The 18,176-nt window shown below is 42.4% G+C and overlaps 1 long non-coding RNA gene across 2 annotated transcripts in view; it reads left to right on the top strand.

The window, feature by feature from the left end:
• Positions 1 to 17,657, top strand: part of LOC105417276 (uncharacterized) — a 31,056-nt gene extending 13,399 nt beyond the window's left edge. Inside the window, exons 2-4 of one of the 2 annotated variants that reach the window (XR_965027.2) lie at positions 15,886 to 15,974; positions 16,084 to 16,525; positions 17,256 to 17,657. This is a non-coding gene — a long non-coding RNA (uncharacterized lncRNA). Of the gene's footprint in view, positions 1 to 15,885; positions 15,995 to 16,083; positions 16,526 to 17,255 lie in introns of both variants that reach the window. The other variant, XR_965026.2, reaches the window with a different exon arrangement.
• Positions 17,658 to 18,176: the final 519 nt, after the last annotated feature.

Here is an 18,176-nt window from a genome sequence, read left to right as displayed (position 1 = left end):
ACAATGTTTTCTGCACCACTGGTTTCTAGCTGTGTCCTGCAGTGAGACCTTTGTTTACGTGAAATAAATTATTCCAAGAATGCAGTGTGAAGGTTGCCGTTTTCCACCCAGGTATGTGTTTTTCCCCTATATCTGGGAGGCTGCAGGGCCCTGTGTCTTCTTGCTTCTAATCATAATATTTCAAACACTAGTGGGCAGTCACATTCCACACAGACTCAGTAGGTGCCATACCTGGGTAGCTGCATACTGCACGTATACACGCACGCACGCACACGCACGCGGGGCTTGTATCTAATATATTTTTGTCTTCTAACCACTTTTCAGTTGTGGAGAGCAGCTGCAGCCACTGAGCCACTCCTCTGCCAAGTACAATAAACAACCAACTAGTGGGAAATGTCATCCTGGTGAGGACTGACAAAATGGCATTTAATTAACATTTTTTTGTGTGTGTGTTTTCAGGGTCCTTTTTTTATCACCAATTTGGAAAAGTGTTTGTGTGTTTTCTTGTATTCCTGTAGTCCTAGGTCGTACCTAAAAACACGTCTTATTTGCAAAGTGAGGACTTTTGTGGTCAGAAAGTACAGGAGGATGGCTGGTCTGCACAACTCCAAAGGTCTGCTTGAGGGTTCAGACTTGATCATGAGGGTGGATTTAGATTTAGGGTTAAGTAATTAGGTGTGACATTAAGGTTAGGAAATGCATTATAGCTATGAAAGTCCTCACAATGAGGGTAATACAGGGCTGCGTGTCCCTGTATGTTTTAATGCTTATGTAACTTCTGCAGAGCTCCCTCATGCTGGGGAAAAATCTGTAGAGGATTTACAAAACCAAGCGATTAATGGGCTGCTTTTGCAGATGAATTAACCATCCCCTCAGTTTAAGAAGATATATGAATATACTACAAATAGATTGCTAACTCATTTTTTTTTCCATTTGTAGAAGTATGAAGGAAATAATTCAACATCTGCTTTTTAGAACAAAAGAAGCCACACAGGCCCGACTCCTTTAAAGAATGCTTACAAAAGCAAAGTTTGAAAAGGATTAGCCTTTTAGTGAGCTAAATAAGCATATTTAACAAATGCTGTAATTCCTCAGCGCAGTTCTCTTTCATGCATTTGTATTTTCTTGCTGAGAGTTAAAGGAAAAGATCAATATCACTTCTATGTCTTTGAAATAACTATGGATTTATACCCTGGAGAGTCAATTAGCCTGACATAGCATGAGCAGAAGCAGTGGGGGTAAATGGCTCACCGAAGTATCAGGGAAGTTCTAGCATGCACCTGTCAGCACATTTAAAGCTTATTAATAAGCTGTTTTTTGATTTCAGAAGCCCCCAAAAGTGCAGAATGTGGTTATGCTGGAGTCTTGGAATATTAGATTATCTTGCAAAGTGCTTGAATGGTATCTCGCCTATAATATTTTCATCAGACTGTGTTCAAACCTCCAATACAAGAAAAGTATCAAAGCAGAAAGTGATGCTGATGTTGCGCAACCTTTTATAGTGCAAATGATGAGCTTTTGACACCCGAGCATCTAAGGCCGAACTCCCAAGTTTAAAGCGTCTGGTTAAATTGGCAGAAAAGACGAGAACGCGCACAGGAAGCTGGAGGTTTTTTTGGGGGGGGGGTGTTGACGGTTTCCCGCGGGTTCTCCAGTGTGTTCAGGCTGTGTGCAGTCGCATCTCATCTGGATGCCAACAGGCATGTGGTCAATCGCGCTTTCTGATGTCGTTCAGACTGATCACAGATCAGATTTCAACAATCCAAAGGCTGCTCTCTGATGACCTGGGCCATCTTCCCATCGCCTCCTTGTACCGTGAATCCTTGACATGGACGTCTGTCCGGGCTGGCTGCTCTGAATTTCAGGGCTTTCACTGCATCCCAATGATGTGGTGTCACGACAGAACAGAATAAAGCATCTTTTTTTAAATTCTGATACAAATGATGATATAAAATCATGAACAAAGGCACCTTTGCACTAAAATGGCTTATTTATTATCCCGTTTGCTCCTAAAGTGTGATTTAAAGTTCTTGTCCTACATGGAATAATCTCCTCCACCCCAGATGACGCCCTGGTCTTTGTCCCTTTCCTTTTAATTGCACCGCCGTCTCATGCAGGTGCCCCTCGGAGTGCAAAACCGCATCAAATGAGGTGGATCCGAGCCAAATCGTAGTTGGACAGTTCTGCCAGGAACTGAACAAAAACTGCACTTTTTCTTTCTTCGTTATCATTAATAACAAACCACAGTTAGGTGGAATATCTCCCAGCAAGCTTTTCTAAAGGTCTGAGTGGTTTTAATTATTCAGAACTGGAAGGAAAGGTAACGGTAGCACAGTTTGAAGTTCAGGGCCACTGACCAAGGCACCGTATTTAACAAGCTGTGGCTGAGGACACCCAGTTCTCCTAAATTTCTCAGGTTAGACAAATTGTTCATTTCTTTTTTTTTTTATGCGTTAAACTCTTGACATTTATATAATGTCTCATTTGAATTGCTTTCTTCTCTAAATGCCAACATCACTTTTGACAGATGCTCAACAGAAAGTAGAAACACTAGCGCTAATAATCGTTCATGTCGCGGCTGGTGCCAGAGGAAATCAACACAATTGAACAGAATAGGCAATTTGCTTCATTTCTTAAATCAGCAGACCTCAAAAATGTCTATTCAACTAATCGCAAGGTGTGGAAGTCAGTGAATCGGGAACGTCGGCATGTGTCCCAGTTTGGAAGCTGGCTGGGAGGAATGATGTTTGGTAAACATACAGAATAGCCAAAATGAGAGCGAGGAGTGGTGGCGTCCATCATCAGAGTCAGCACGAGACAGAAAAAAGGTTAAACTGACACAGGCTCAAATGAAACCGTTAAAAAGGGGCGCGTGGCGGCCCATCCACTACCACTTTTTCTGACCTAATGTGATTTATTATTAGACAGTACGGCTGCAATTTCCGAGACCTCCTAATAAGTCTCTGATTAGGACACTTCAAAGAACTGGAAAAGGGGGGTTCTGTTCTGTGAAGACATGCCAAACCTGAGCCTGCACACGTCTCAAAGTGACACAATGCTCACACCTATCCCAAAGTCTCTTTCAGGGTTCACCCCAACTATACAGAGCATTTTGATGATGATTAAAACCAGCACTACTCTACCTACCAGGGGAAGTAGCGTTAGCTTTACACAGTTTAACCACTAGCAAATCACTACTTACCTATGTTTGGTTGAACGGATCCGCCCGTGCTAAAAACCAAAAATTACAGGTACGCCAGGTGCTCTCCATCAGCACAATCATTAAACCCACAAACGTTCTGTACTGTTCCCGAAACACAGAAATACAATTTTAAAAAGGCAAAAACAAGAATGAGGTGTGGTGGCGTCCCGTGCTGACTCTGACTCAACAATGGGCCACACCTACTGGGACCTGCAGACAAGCTAAAAACCCAAAACACCGAGACAATATGCACGTGAGGGTGGTCGGATTTAAGGAAGTTTGAGTAAAACGAAGCGTTTGGCAGAGTGATGAGCAGCCACTAAAAACAGATTTGATTCCAATCGCCGCTTTTTCAAACAGGTGGCGTAAACGGCTTCAAAAGGATCCCTCGCGGGACGAAGAGGGAGGCTGGTTTTGGCTCCTAAACTGGGTCATGATCAGGTTCAGAGACTGCCTTCCTCATTTCTCACACTGACTGAGTATCACAGATGCGGCAGAAGATAAACAATGATCTGAAGTGTGCAGCCTCCAAACCTTTTGATGCTCCTTTGTGCGGCGCTGACAGTATTAGCCACCAGAGTCTGGGGACGCGCAAGAAGACTGCAGTGAACTCTGTGAAGTTTGGAAGCCTGGAAGCAAAAGCTGCAGATGCAAAACTGAGGCGGGAAACGTTCCTATTCTGTCCGTAAAGGAGACGTGACACCAAAGAGGTGAAAGGGGGAAACGCCTTGCGTGTATATTGATGACGACGTGGCTAATGATGCCTTTCTCGCATCCGTTTTGAAGGCCAAGATTTTCCCGACTTTGGGTTGCACCCCTGCCTCTTGTTGTTATTCCCGTTCAGATGACGTTGTTGTACTTTCTCTAATCTATCATTAATCCAGCCGCTTTCGCTCTGTCTCCATCTGGCTCTTCAGTAATTGTTGAATCATTCCGTCAAATCTCCTGTAGCGCACGTCTGCACCTCTGAAGGTGCTGCCAGGGTAGCTATGAAGTCGTCATGGGCTCGGATCCCTTGAAAGCTTTCCAGCACTATGTCGAAATCATTCCTCAAAGAGTTCACGATGTTCTGCAGGAAATTGTGTTTGCGCATGTATGCAGCGGCTGACACATCCTGAGGCGTTTGAATGCGCCTTCAATAAATCCTTCCATCTTGAAGTGGAGTGGCTCCGAGTTTCAGATCCTCTCCAATATTTTCTGCTTGCTTGTTTTGTTCAGATTAAAGCGGCCACTTCCTTCCTTTTTGCTCCGCAGAAACATGTGGCAGCGCAAGGCCCAGAATTGACTTTTATTGATGGTGCAGGTTCTGCTGCAAATCCAGCATGGAGTGGACGCTGCTGCCTGCTTTGACAGTGTTGCACTGGCTTAAGATAGTAACATATTAACTAAATATGTTTAAGTCTGTACCTGATTTACTTCCATTTTCAATTTTATCTTTAACACATGGACGAATCAAATAAATCCAATTACCAGTTATTATAATTATTGAGAAATAAAAACTCTGGTTTCTCATAATCACACAGGGTGCCTCTCATTGTCTAATAAACCATATCACAGTATAGACAGACGTGATTACTGAGCTAATCTGAGAACTCAGAGATCAGATAATGGTCGCTCACTCTTTGCCTCCATGGATCAACTGAAATCCACACTATTCCTTCACAAGCAAATGGACTGTGCAGTCAAGCTAGAAAGATGGAATTGAAAACAGAAATAAACAAAGGCTGAAAAAGTTGCAACGTGTGTAAACCCACTGTGGCAGTCGCACTGCAGAGCAGTGAAGCCCGTGGAGAAGAATGACCATGTTAACCATGTTCGGATGTGCCACAAAAGACATTCAGCTTTTCTGACTAACCCAGTTGTTTTGACTGCTTTCAGCCCATGTTACAGGTGTCCTGATCATCTTCTTGGACCGGCTCAAGACCTGTTGAAATAATCGAGATTGGCGTTCGGGTTTCATTCTGATTGAATTAGAAAACAAGTGTGTTGCCTGGTGGTAGGAATGGTATCATTTAAGTGTCCTTCTTTACACATTAATTAGGTATTTTGGATGTTGTGTCAGATAAGCATCTTTGCTAACAAGCTTATTTGCGCTAACACTGAGGCTGACCAAGCTAAACCAGCAGAACCTGGACTCTTTAAGGTGTTGTTAGGAAAACAAATTGGTGCATTTTAGCTGCTTCCATCCATCTGTGCATCCGTTCAACCGTCCACCACTTATTCCTGATGAGAGTCACAGGGGGTTCCAGATTCAACCTCATGTGGAGGCCTTCATCAAATGCATGAATTCAAATATCAGATCCTGCAGGTGCTGCGAGTTAAAGGCCATTTGCCACGCAGTTATGTGCGTAAGCTATGCTTCCTTCTAAACGCCTATTTGTGTATCTGCAGTGGAACATTTGGCGAGACGTCTGATGGTGACTAGATTGATGTAGAAACTGATTCAGACAGGTGAAGACTGATGAGGTGCATATAGCCCGTGGCAACTGTTTCAAGCAGTGTGAGCGCGGAACAACCCAGCCTGTCGCCAGCAATGATCCTCAGCATCACAGAACGGCGACGTCAAGATTTTTCCATCTTAATCACTCCTTCATCTGTCAGCTCCACCCTAAGGGGGGAACCGGCGGTGTCATTTACCAACGCAAAGCCAGCCTCCCTGGTTAATTAATGTTGGAGAGACCTGTTGTAAATGCTTGTGATATTAAGATGTTTGTGTTTCCCTGTTTCCTTTTGGGGGAAAACCTATTTGCATTTACGCATTCTTGAAAAGATTTTCTGCTCCAGTTTCTCTGCTCTCTTCACCTTCAGAGCTCAGGAAGGAATTGCTTGAATAATACCAAACCAAATGAAGCATATATGGAAAATATTGGATTATCTCCAGTGATCAATTCACTTACAAAAAAACCCTAAAAACTATTGTCAGAATAAAAAATTTAGACAATTAACTCTTTAATTTTTTGATGGTATCACTTGTAAACTATATTTTCTATGCTTTTGCTGCATGAACACAGCATATCAAGATCCAGTTCTTATTTGTTAATATGCTGATATAAATGAAGGACTGAAAAGTTTTTTGATAAACAAAATAATTTTGTTCCCTGGCAGCCACTGTACTTTTGCTGAAATTCATGAAAATTTTTAAAAAAAATACAATCTATCATGTTAATATTGATTAGTTAAATTTTAAAATGCCAGTGGTTCATAAAAAAGCAAATGCAGCTACAATTACTAAACCTGATCCCTACTGTTGAACAAACATTGGCTCAGCCACCCCCATTCTTGCCCCCTTCCACTATATTTGATAACTGCTAAAACTGTAAAAGCTTTTTTTCTTCCACTTGGAGCTACTATATAGTCTTCTGCATGGAAAAGGTTAAGATCCCTTTACTATTATAAAATATTCATTTCAAGGTAATGGGCCACATCATCAGAAAGATAATGCTGGCACTAAGCTGCAGTCCAGTTATTCGAGACTTTTTTTTTTCACCATATATTCTGAATAAGATTTGACAGTGACAATTTATTTTACCATAAAGCTGAGCAAGTAACAAATAGATGGTGTGTGTGGCTAAAAGTTGACAAATAGGCGACTGTCTCAAAGGTCAATAAAGCTGATTTTGGTCATAATGCGCTGCTGGCGTTCCTGCCAGGAGCCACAATATTGTCTGCACAATCATAAGTGCACCGAATTATTTGTGGCAGTGTTGGGAAAACAAGGTCTCAGGTTGACGAGCGCAACCGTTGCCAGTTGCAGGAAGCAGCGACGTAGGAAGAGTTGCCAGGAGGATGATCACTGGGTTGGAGAAACAGGCTGGGCTGCCCAAAGGGTCTGGACTGAGCACCGACGCCAGGCTGGGCAGAACTACACAGGCGCTGGAAACAGTGGTGGGACCGCTTGGGAAGACGGCCAGTAGCGAAAGAAAGTGCTCGGCACTGTGGCCCAGATGCTGGACAGACGGACAGGAACACTTAGGATGGTGGCCCGGAGGGCAGGGAGACAGAGCCAGAAGGAAGGCTTCAGTTTACTGACGAGTGGGAGGTTCTGTGCTGTTACTCCTGGATGGGAGGCTTCCACAATGGGTTCGACTGGTGACGAGGATGGATGTTGTGAGCGGATCTAAGAGTAGATGTTTATGACACAGATTATTACACTGGGAGCATTTGGGAGTACGGTTCCTCGCTCAATGCTCCAGAACCGGCTTGTCACCTTTCCTGCTTCCAGCCCACTTTCCCATCTTTTTGTGTTCTTCGCTTGGGACTCGGACCCCAATTCCTCTGGCTCCCAGCCCAATCACCAAACAGAGAGAGTCAAATGAAATCCATGCTCATATTTTCATTATTTATCCCAGTATTTTACTTTTTAAAATTCTGAGTTCAGGAGTATTTATTGATTTCACCAAAGGTTCTAGACCAAGTCCCCTGTATATCCTTTACATGTTGCAGAATTCACAGTAAAGCAAATATTTATATTTCCTGACTGGGAATCAAACCCAGACGCAGTGGTGAGAGCACCAAATCCTGACCGCTCCACCACCAGGGAGTCCTGATGGCGACAGATTGAGGCTTAACGCATCACAAACTGGTGACAGACATGACCGGAGGGGTCAAGGTCATGAGGTTAAATCTGAACTGACCCAACAGGAAGCAGAGGAGATCAGCTCAGTTCCGCACACATGTGCATGGGGAGCGAACCCATTTAGGAACCGAGATGCTACTGAGTGAGCTGTAGAATGTGCACAGACGTGCACTCATGGAAAGTTGCCATTGACAACTTTTTGAGCTCTATTGTTTTGTTTGTTTGTTTTTTAAGTGTTCCATCATTTGGATTATTGATTTGTTCTCCATTGTTCTGAAGTGATTTGCTCCTAATTCTGGTCCCTTGTGCGTTTCAGCTTCTCTAAATCGGATCCGAGTCTTGGGGAGGCTGCGGAGGAGCGAGCGCTGTTTTCCCAGCAGCTGCGTCTGGTTGCATGAGAATTCCTTTAGTCCTCAGCAGAGAGAACATAAATCTCACTTGTATTTATCGAACAATTCCGATGAGCAAAACACCTGTCCCGAAGAGAAATGGCTCGGACCGGCTGATGCTATTCAGTTAAATGCCAGACTTTAATGCGAATGAATTCAATTACTCTGTAATTCCGTCTTTCCTTTATTCTGTTGTGCTTTATTGCGTTCATGATGGTCTTAGAAAAGTCTTTGGAAATCTGATACAGCCTCATACCTACAGGAACCATCGCTGCTACTTTATCAATACCCCTTTTTTCTTTTTTATAAAGTCCTGTGTCTGAATGATGCATCTATTGACATTTGTGTTGTGTCAAGCAAAGCGAGTTTGATGCAGCAGTTTGACAACGTCGGTTCACACGTGCGCTGATTATCTTTGTTTGCATTAAAAGCAGCATTTCATTTCCTCTGAATGGGAGAAAGGATCAGGTGTGACCTGGGCTGAGGGGTGACCTTTGCCTCACAGACGTTTCATCATTTATCAGTCTTTTAGCCTATGGATGCTGTGATGAAGTTATGACTTTATTATCTGAGATAAACTCATGCTAGTAACTCATAAACCCAGTTATGTTGTTCCATAACGCACAGCTATGTAGCAACGTTGTCAAGGTGAGCGGTGAGAAGGCCGGACGCCCCTAAATAGTGTCTTTAACTTGGAGAAAAGGAAATGACACGTGCGAAAAAACAAGTGTTTGAAATTGTGATTGATCAAATTTTGACCTCAACAACTCTCATTGAATCGGATCCTGAGCAGAGTCATGCAAATAATCCATCTATCAGTTTCCTCCACGGCGGCAGTTCAACTTTATCCCCGGGATGAGTGAGAACATCACTCAGTGTGAAATGAGCAGGTTTCCAGCCTTGGAGTTCTGCTTCCATTGATGGCGTGCGGTCTCCAAATCGGCAGTTGGCCCTGTTATGTCTGCAGACGCAGCTCTGATTGGCATCATTAACACCGTCTTCACTTGTGAACTTGGCTGCAGAACACTCTTCCATTTGTGAGAGATTAGGCTTCGGAGCTGATTAGTCTGCTATTTTCTCTGCTGGATATTGAATTATGAGCTTCGCCCCAATGACCTTTTCTCAATCTGAGGCACCGGCAGAGCCGGAGCTGACCCAGGAACCTCAGGCAAGCACCAGATGCCAGAACATGGAGATCCCACCTGGTACATCAACTGTGAGGAACTTGACAGAACACCTGTTTCTCTCTTAAAGGAGGGCCGGCTGGAATCAACACTTCCTTCACTTGACCTGAGAAAAACAGAACAAATTAACCTGCGAGTTGCTAAAAAGTAGGAGAAGAACATCTTCCTCATTATTTACGCTACTAGTTGCTAAATAAATAAACTCTGTTGCACAAGAGTGAATATTTGTCACACTAGAACTGGTGAGGTTAGTAATTTTTATTTATTTATTTTAATTCTTAATATAAATATATATATATATATATATATATATATATATATATATATATATGTTTTTACTGCATTAGTAGTTGGTATATATATATTAGATGGCCTGTTTTTTATTGCTTTGATTTATTGATTGATTTATTGGCAAGGGTGGCAAGGATTATGAAAATAAAACCCCAAGACATTCAAATTGAGCCTTTTCTAATGTTAATTAAAAAAAACTTTATAAAGAGAACTAGTTTTATTAGTCGAGCTTGCAATAACCATTACGCATTAGTTATTTTTGCATATGCTGAATTCACACTATTGATCTTTTTTTGAAAATGCACTCTTAGGTGACTATTCCATTTTCTTTGGTAGTCTTTGCCCACATTTCCTGAGTTTGTTGTGCTAATTTGTCATAAGGATGAACACTGGTGACTGACTTGCTTTTTATAAACGAAGCGCAAGCGATCAATTCTCCCAGTTTCACACAAGTCTAAGTGGACTCGTTAAGCCCCCTCCAGCACGGAAGAAAAAAAAAAACAGTGAAGAAAAATAAATGAAGAGACGGTGATGTGCTAAATGGGTTCAAATGTGTGTCACAGTTAACCAACAAGGTCACTGATATATTTAAATGCTCCAGAGGAGAGAGACAGTGGGGGGAGGGAGTCTGTGGGGGGAGAAATAGATTGATTGAACAGATTCAGCGTCCCGCTCTCCTCATTAGACTCATTTCTCTGCTGCCTGAGGTTAATTACCACACACACACCTCATGCTGTTGTTCCACTTACATCATAATTACTTTGGCGAGGATGGAGAGCGATCCCGAGCTCGCGATATAGGGCCCTCCATCACCGGCCAGCCACACATGCTGCAAACATCCACTTCTACGCACCGCCACGGGATTGCATCACCACCGCACCCTCATCAATATTTTCTGCCCGAACCCCTCTGCGTGCCCTCCCAACCCCCTCTCCTCCGCCCTCCTCGTGTGCCAGCTGTTTTTTTTGGATTGATTTCATTTATTTAATGATGGCTGCGCTAATGACCCTTTGCGCGCGGCTGACGGTGTAATAGACACCAGGACATGTCAGGAATGAGGATTGGATGGGGACCCGGAGCGTGAGGGGCGGGTGTTATTGGAAGGGCAGAATGAAATGTTGGGGAAGGCGGCAGAAGGATGAGGGAAGCTGGTGGCGCCGTGCACGCAGGCGGTCTTTGTCTTTCCCAAGCAAATAAGGACACTGGATGCAGAATGGAAATTAAAAACTACTCCGTGGAGAAACTTTTACACCGTGGCACAGATGAAAAGAGAGCCCTCCACCTCTCATCAGAGCCCGATGGCTGTTAGCTCGGCTCGAGTGGATATTAGTTTTCTGAAACGCTTGTGTGACAGCTGCGGAGGACGCCCAGGGAACGCCAAGTACACAAGTGGGATTTTTTTGGGTAACTGATAATATCTTGGGGACCAAATAAAAAAGTGCTCTAATTTATAAAAGGTGTCAGGTACATAAATAGAAAATCCATTTAGTTTCCAGTGAGTATAAGAAAATAAAAATAAAAAGAAAACGTTGAGAGACCATCTGCTATCAATAATAATACAAAAAAAAGTTTAAAATCATTTGCACAAATTTGGAGTCTTGAAATGAAGCTCTTTTTAACTAATGTGGCCTCACTGATGTATCATTGTGTTAAAAGCTGCTTCTCCATCACACTCACACACACACAGACACACGCACATACACACGCACACACACACGCACACACACCCACCAATTACCACCAATTGCAGAAACATCGGCCCCTCGTCACTGGACCTAGTTGCTAACGGAAAAGCCCATATAGAGTGTGAGGATAGCCAATCAGGAGCCATCACAGAACCAATATAGTGCCATGATTGTAATTAAAGCAATTTATGATGAGTGAAGCTCAATTTGAGACACAAGGTCATCGGCGGGCAAAGCATTAAACAAACACACGCAGACATCCTCGTACTTTCTCCCTTTGTGAGGGCTGCTTGCTCGAACTGTAACCATCACAAAAGAATGGCTAACCCCAACCTTAACTAAAGCCCAAAACTAACCTCAACCTTAAAACCATGTCCTTACCCTCAACCAGCCCATTAAAGTTGTGAGGGCTGGCTAAAATGTTTTGACTCCCCAGAAAACCTTCACTGTTAGCTATAGACTATTTTAGTGCTTAATATTTAGAGAGTACAAGTTAGTGAATTTTGGCTCGTTCCTTGTACAGTAAATAAATAAAGTGTCGGAGCAGAGAGTTGAGGGCAGAAGCAGCAGTAATGGGCAGGATCTTCCAGGAAAGGTGAGAAGTTTTCAGGTCACAGGGCAGAAAGAAAAGAAATAAAAAATCACGATACAAATTTCAGCCGAGATTTCAGCCGAGTGTTGATCTCTTTGGTGTGGATGGGTGCTTTCTGTAAAAACAAAACAAAACAAAACATGCAATTAAATAATAATTGTTATTAATAAAAATACCACATTTTTCACTATTCCATCCACACTGCATGTGTGTTTGTGTGTCTGTGTAGGTTTCTGTTTGTGTGTGTGTGTGTGTGTTGGGGGGGGGGGCTTGACTAGTGGCCTCCATAACCGTGTGGCTGCGTTTTGACTATTACCACAGTGCGACTGCGTTGCGTTGCTCTAGCTAACAATGACTGTTACGCTGTGCCGGATGTGTGGTGACTCTGGGACTAATCTCACCAGATTCTGGGCCAACTGTTCATCACGTCGTCAGCCTTTCAGCCCTCTCCCTGCAGAAGTTGCTCAGTTAATCTGGAGCCCTGTCTATTTATAGAGGGCTGCAGCAGTCATCACAAACCCCTCCGCTGCACTTTTATCATGTCTCGGACCAACGTGATAACACTCACATCGGGGATGTGTTTGCTTCAATTTAAGACGGCGTGAGGAGGTGAGGACGCACTGTCTGATGTTGTTTATGTTGCCAGAGAGGATTTGGATTCCCCAGGGTGACTTGTGTCCCAGGAAAACTTCCACATATTATCTGGATCTTGGCCAGTTTTTGGATAAGCTAACACGGGTGTGTGTTATAATCTCACTATTGTGTGTGAAAAGATGGACTAAGAACTGGGAGACTGTAATTTGGGTCAATAGGATGAAGTTGATCCTGTGTCTTCAACATTTTTACTTTCTATAAATGTCACTGACAAAGTGATGATCACAATTATAAATGGTACTGTGTGTTTTTGTTCACACTAGTAGTGCTTTAATCCTCTTTGGGGCGGAATTGGCTTTGTGAAACGGTCGTGACCTTGGGATGTCCTTTTTCCTGTTGAAACTCCACCTGAAGTCCGATTTTCTCACACATGCTAATCCTGCAGGTAGCAGCTGCAGAGCCCGCAGACTTTAGATCATCACCACGTTCTTATGCGTCCTGGATGACAGGTGCACCCAGCCATAGGATGGAAAAGTCATCCCATTATCTGTAGAATAAATAATCACCCAGCTGTGATGGGCTCTTTAAATAACAACAGAGAGGAATGAAACTTGTGCCATCAACCTTCACTGTAACGGTTCATATTTAGCGAAAGTCTGATCACGTCCGTCTGCTCACGGACGTAGCTCGACTATAGCATTTAATTAGCCTCTTGTCAATATGTCCCAGTGTACATGGACATGAGTGTAATTAATGTTATGGTCATGTGGCCTCTGTAAAGATAGTTGGGGGTCTTTCACCTTGATGGTGTTGGGCCTTTTCTGGTTGACCTTCAGCATCGCAGAACACAACATGAGTCGATAGCGAACGAGCAAGTTAGCGGCCCAGCGGCAAACTGGCACAACATTGGACGACTTTAGAAGTATATAACAAACTTATTTAGTTTGTTGTCATGTAAAGTTACTTATATTTGTTGGGGGCTGCTTTGACATCAGAGACCAAACGCCAACGGCAAACGCCAGACAAATGCTGCTTGCATTAGCACACGGATGTGGATTAGCCGAACATATCCTGTGACGATTCAAGCTAAGTGGAACAGGACTCAAAATAACCTGCCAATTTAAGCTGCCAAACATATATTTAAAGTACAACATTACAGCAGATTTTATTTATATACAGTATGTAATGTAAGTAATAAATCTCAGCAACTTTCACCCAATATTTGGAGATGTAATATGAGAAATGTCTTGTTTCCACTGCCCACTGTGGGGACACAGGGCATGCACACGGGGAAGCGTCCACTTTTATTCTTATTACATGTCACCTATAAGAAACATGTCAGGTGCAAAATAAGAAGCTGTCAGTTGGTGAAATTTTAACTCACACACAGCCTTGACATGGCTTTGACACTGTCCGTCAGAGTTCGGGGACATGTGGACAGGTGTTTGGAAACTACCCACTCGCTCACCAGTGTCCTCCGAATATGTCTGTCTTATTATTAGTCCAGTTTCTGTTGCTGATTGGCTGCTGCTTCCACCTTTCAGAACAATGCATGTGACAGAAAATGGAGCACAAACTCAAAAGTCAGAGATGTTGTCAGGGCTGGTGGAAGAATTAACAGGAATGGAAATAAAACCAGATTTAAAAACGTGTGTAGAATTAGAGAGGGTTCTTTATCATCTCTTTTTGTCGCCCAAAACATAGGAAATGGAGGCAGTAAACATATACTTGAGCTCAAGAAAGACTGAAAATGATTAAAAATGACTTAAAAAGTACTATATATGCAGACAATGTGAAACGTTTGCATCAGTAAAATAGACACAAACTTGCATTTAAATCTTTTTTTTAAGCTTTTAAAATGGAAATCATTTCCTTATACTGCCATTCCTAACTTCATTGTGCTTCTGTTGCTGTTAGACACAAATAGAAACCCAACATGTAGTGTCCTGTACCCTCACCGTCCATGCTGATGACTGTGTATGATATTATACTGGACAACATCCAAGCATAATAGCGTTTCAGCGGCAGGGATTGATGGGAAAAACAAAATCCTGGATCTGTGCCCTGCAACTTCAACCAAAACTAACACTGCAGTATCACAGTAAGAGATAACAATGAAGTCCACATACAAATAGGAACCGTTGTTTTGATAAAAACAGTATCCAGCCTATATTAGACATCATCACAGGTAACCCTGAATAAAACTGGCTGAGTTCAAACTCCTTTTTAATATTTAACATTTTCCTTCATGTCACTAGCAGCTGGTCAATAATTCTTATAGATGATTTTCTTTAGCATTAGCATTAGCACTGTCGGACGATTCTGTGTTTTATGTTCACTAAAATCATGTGCCCATAACTAATATGGCTTCCTTTAAGTTTAAAAATAGAACATCCGTGATGTGGACGTGAGTTACTTTCGAGTGTGCAATGATTGATGATATTTCTGATGTATGACCACTTCCACCTGCGGATACAGGAGTGCGCACTGGCCCTGACTTGTTTGTGAGTGCATCCCACTGCCCATCAGGGGAGAACTGTAGTTGAATGCACTCCGAGAACATGACTGCAGGGAAATTGGTGGGGATTTAGCTTAGCACTGGCACCCACATGCTATGGTTTACGGATAGCGTCCAAGCTGTTTCCCCATTAGCTGCACTCACGTAAAAAAAATAAGGAAATTAAGGATTTGATTTTTTGGAGTAGTGAAACCAGAATGTTCTGCTATTCCAACACTGCGTATTTTTGACCTAAAAGGAACCAAACTATTGAATAACATTGTTATGTGCCATGCTATTTCATTGCATAAGTGCGGCTGTAAAAAACCTTTTTGCTCTAAGATCTTGACCTCAGCCTCGTGTACAGAGGTGGGGTGATTACTTTCACCTATGGACACGTACTATAGCAACTTTCACACTACAAAGGGATGCAGCGCAAGAAGAACTCGGTGCACAACTTTTACACAACTGCTTTTTAATTTAATTCCAAGAGGTCCCGGGTTCAGTGCTGAGCTCTGATTAATGTAATCGCAAACCTCAATGAAATAGGAGATTGAGAAATGTGGAAAAGCGATTTGCTGGAAATCTTATATAGAGCTCGTGTTTCACTCAGCAGTCAAACTGTTATTAGATGCAGATGCATTAATGTGATGCATCTTCCGCCAGAACAGCAGAAACTTTGTGGATTGTGGGCACATCTGCCAGAATCCCCATGAGTCTACATTTTTCATGCATGGTTAAAGGCTTCCGTCACTCAAACCTTCGAAGTTTAAAGGCACAAATTTCCTCGCGTTACCTTGCCTGAGAGAAGAGAGTATACGGAACAAAGAAGAAGTAACTGCTTGAATTTAATTGGAACTTAGTGTCCCTTTCAGGGTTCCTGGAAGTTTTGTATTCCATTCAGAGCGTGAGAGGTTCCATTGTCCATAATAAGATTGGACCACATTTTAAGGAAGAGGAAATGGTGAATTTAATACAAAAAGGGTTTGTAAAATTCTTCCACAGCCAGTATTTGACTGCTGTAAACGCCTAATGAGCGTTTCTCTAATCTATTGATTTTTCATTGATTTCAGAGAATCAGCCTGCCGGTTCTGACCATTCCTTTGGCACTTTTTTGTCTTTTTGCCGTGCGACAACCATCACAAAACCCTGAGCTTTATCAGCGGACGCGTTCAGAACGATAAATCTTCACCGATTTTTCCTTCCTTATCACCGAGCTAAGCTTAAATCAACATTTGGGTGCACAGATAATGGTTTAAAGGGTCACCTTCACAGCAGCAACCTGCTGAAGGTCAGGGCGTTTAGAGACTTTGCTCTGCGGCTTCTTCAGGCGGAGGTCATTGTGACACATTGTTTTCTCAAAGGCATCCATCAAAGCCATCTTCTTTGGCATTGATTACCTTGGCTCATTAAGAAACCCTCTGAAGACCAGCACCTCTCCTGTCATACCCCCCCCCCCACCCTTTCACACATGCACAAATGGAGGCACACATCTACCCCACTCACCTTTCAACGGTAAATACAAATGCATATATGATGCAAAGAAAAAATAAAATGCCAAGGATGACAGAAGATACGCAGAGCAAATATACAAGCTTTCAGACGGATTGAAAAATAAATAGGACTATAGCGCATGTGGCAGTCCTCAAGTACACGTGACCTTGATTGATTGACGGAAGGCATTTCTTTGAATATGTGGACATTATTAAAAAATAACAAACAAGAAAAAAACACAAAAAACGTTAAAAAACTTGAATCAAACTCAGAGCAACGTGTCCAAAGGGTGAAGGAGGATGCACAAGCTTATTGAATTCTGCCTTTTCTCCAATTATTAAACTTCGAGACATCAGTTTTGCCTTCAATTTCTGAGCATAAAGAGTTTAACAAGGTCACCCACTCAGCCTCAGAGAAAATAAATACACAAAGGAATAAATGAATAAAATATACACGACACCTCATGACAACCTTCTTCCATGTATCTTGAAACCAACAAGCATTTGTAGCTCTCTTTAAACTGCCTTCTGCTGGAACATCGCTAATCTTCTGTTAGGCCTCCATAAGGGCATCAAAGAAATTTACCTCCGGCATCAAATTTGTGTTTCATTTATGGGCACTTTACAGAGAAATTTGGCCGCTTCAGCCAATTCATCGATATCCACTGTCCAGTGCATAAACCTGTCTGCACAAAGGTTTTACCATCCTACAAACCTCCCCAGACAAACTGCCCAAATTTTGTCATCAATAGGCAGATCAATGCATTTGCCCATTGCTTCCTAGTTACCAGGAAGCAATGCAAGCATGTGACCTCAGCGTGGCAACCTGGGGATGATCTCTGCTCAGGACACGACACAGGAAGTGACCTAAACGACTGAAAAGAGAGGACATCAGCGAGCGTTTGAGATAAGTCACACGCAGGAAGGACACATCTGCCATCTTGACCTTCCTCATTACGGGGCGGACAGAAAAAGATCGAAGTAACGGTCGCCATAGTGACTCTGACTGTAAAATAGTCAAAAGGTTTCCAGCACACAAAGTCATGCACAATTGTGCCGTGTTAATGTAAATGAAGCACATTTATTGTGAGACGTGTTGAATGATTCTGCAGTGTTTCCATGACAATGGTAATGTAATAAAATAAAGCATGAGAAAAGCCTTTGAGTCCTAATAGTATTTTTAAGCAATTCAAAGATTAATTGATGGATTTATTTATTGATAGCAGACGATAATTACCTGCCAAATTTTATTTACAATCCTGTCGAGACCCAACTCGATACAAGTGGGAACATATAGTCAGTGGATTTGAACAGAAGTGCCTGATTTTTCCATCTAAGCTGGGACTTCTTTTAAATCAATAGTGCCAGTGATGCCTGATTGCATTCTGCAAAGAATGCAATTGAACAGTGACTTCAATAAAAGTCAAATCAATGCTATTTGTCGATCCAGGAAATTACTTGTGTCGTGAAATCTGAGACCGTAACAAGACAGAAACAGCCTGCCAATGACATTTGTTTAAGAGGAAATTGTCACTATAGTGTCTGTCTCACGACTCCTGAATATTTATGCGCTCAGGTCTATGTTGAAGACATTATTTCTAATGTCCAATGTTCTGTCCTTACAGGCCTGAGAATAAAGTCAACGCGCAGAAAAAAAAAAAACTGAAATAAAA

Source organism: Takifugu rubripes, chromosome 13 (assembly GCF_901000725.2).
Source record: "Takifugu rubripes chromosome 13, fTakRub1.2, whole genome shotgun sequence".
In the NCBI taxonomy this organism is placed as follows: domain Eukaryota; kingdom Metazoa; phylum Chordata; class Actinopteri; order Tetraodontiformes; family Tetraodontidae; genus Takifugu; species Takifugu rubripes.
Note: the sequence above shows the minus strand (reverse complement) of the source record. Positions and strands in the feature narration are given on the sequence as shown.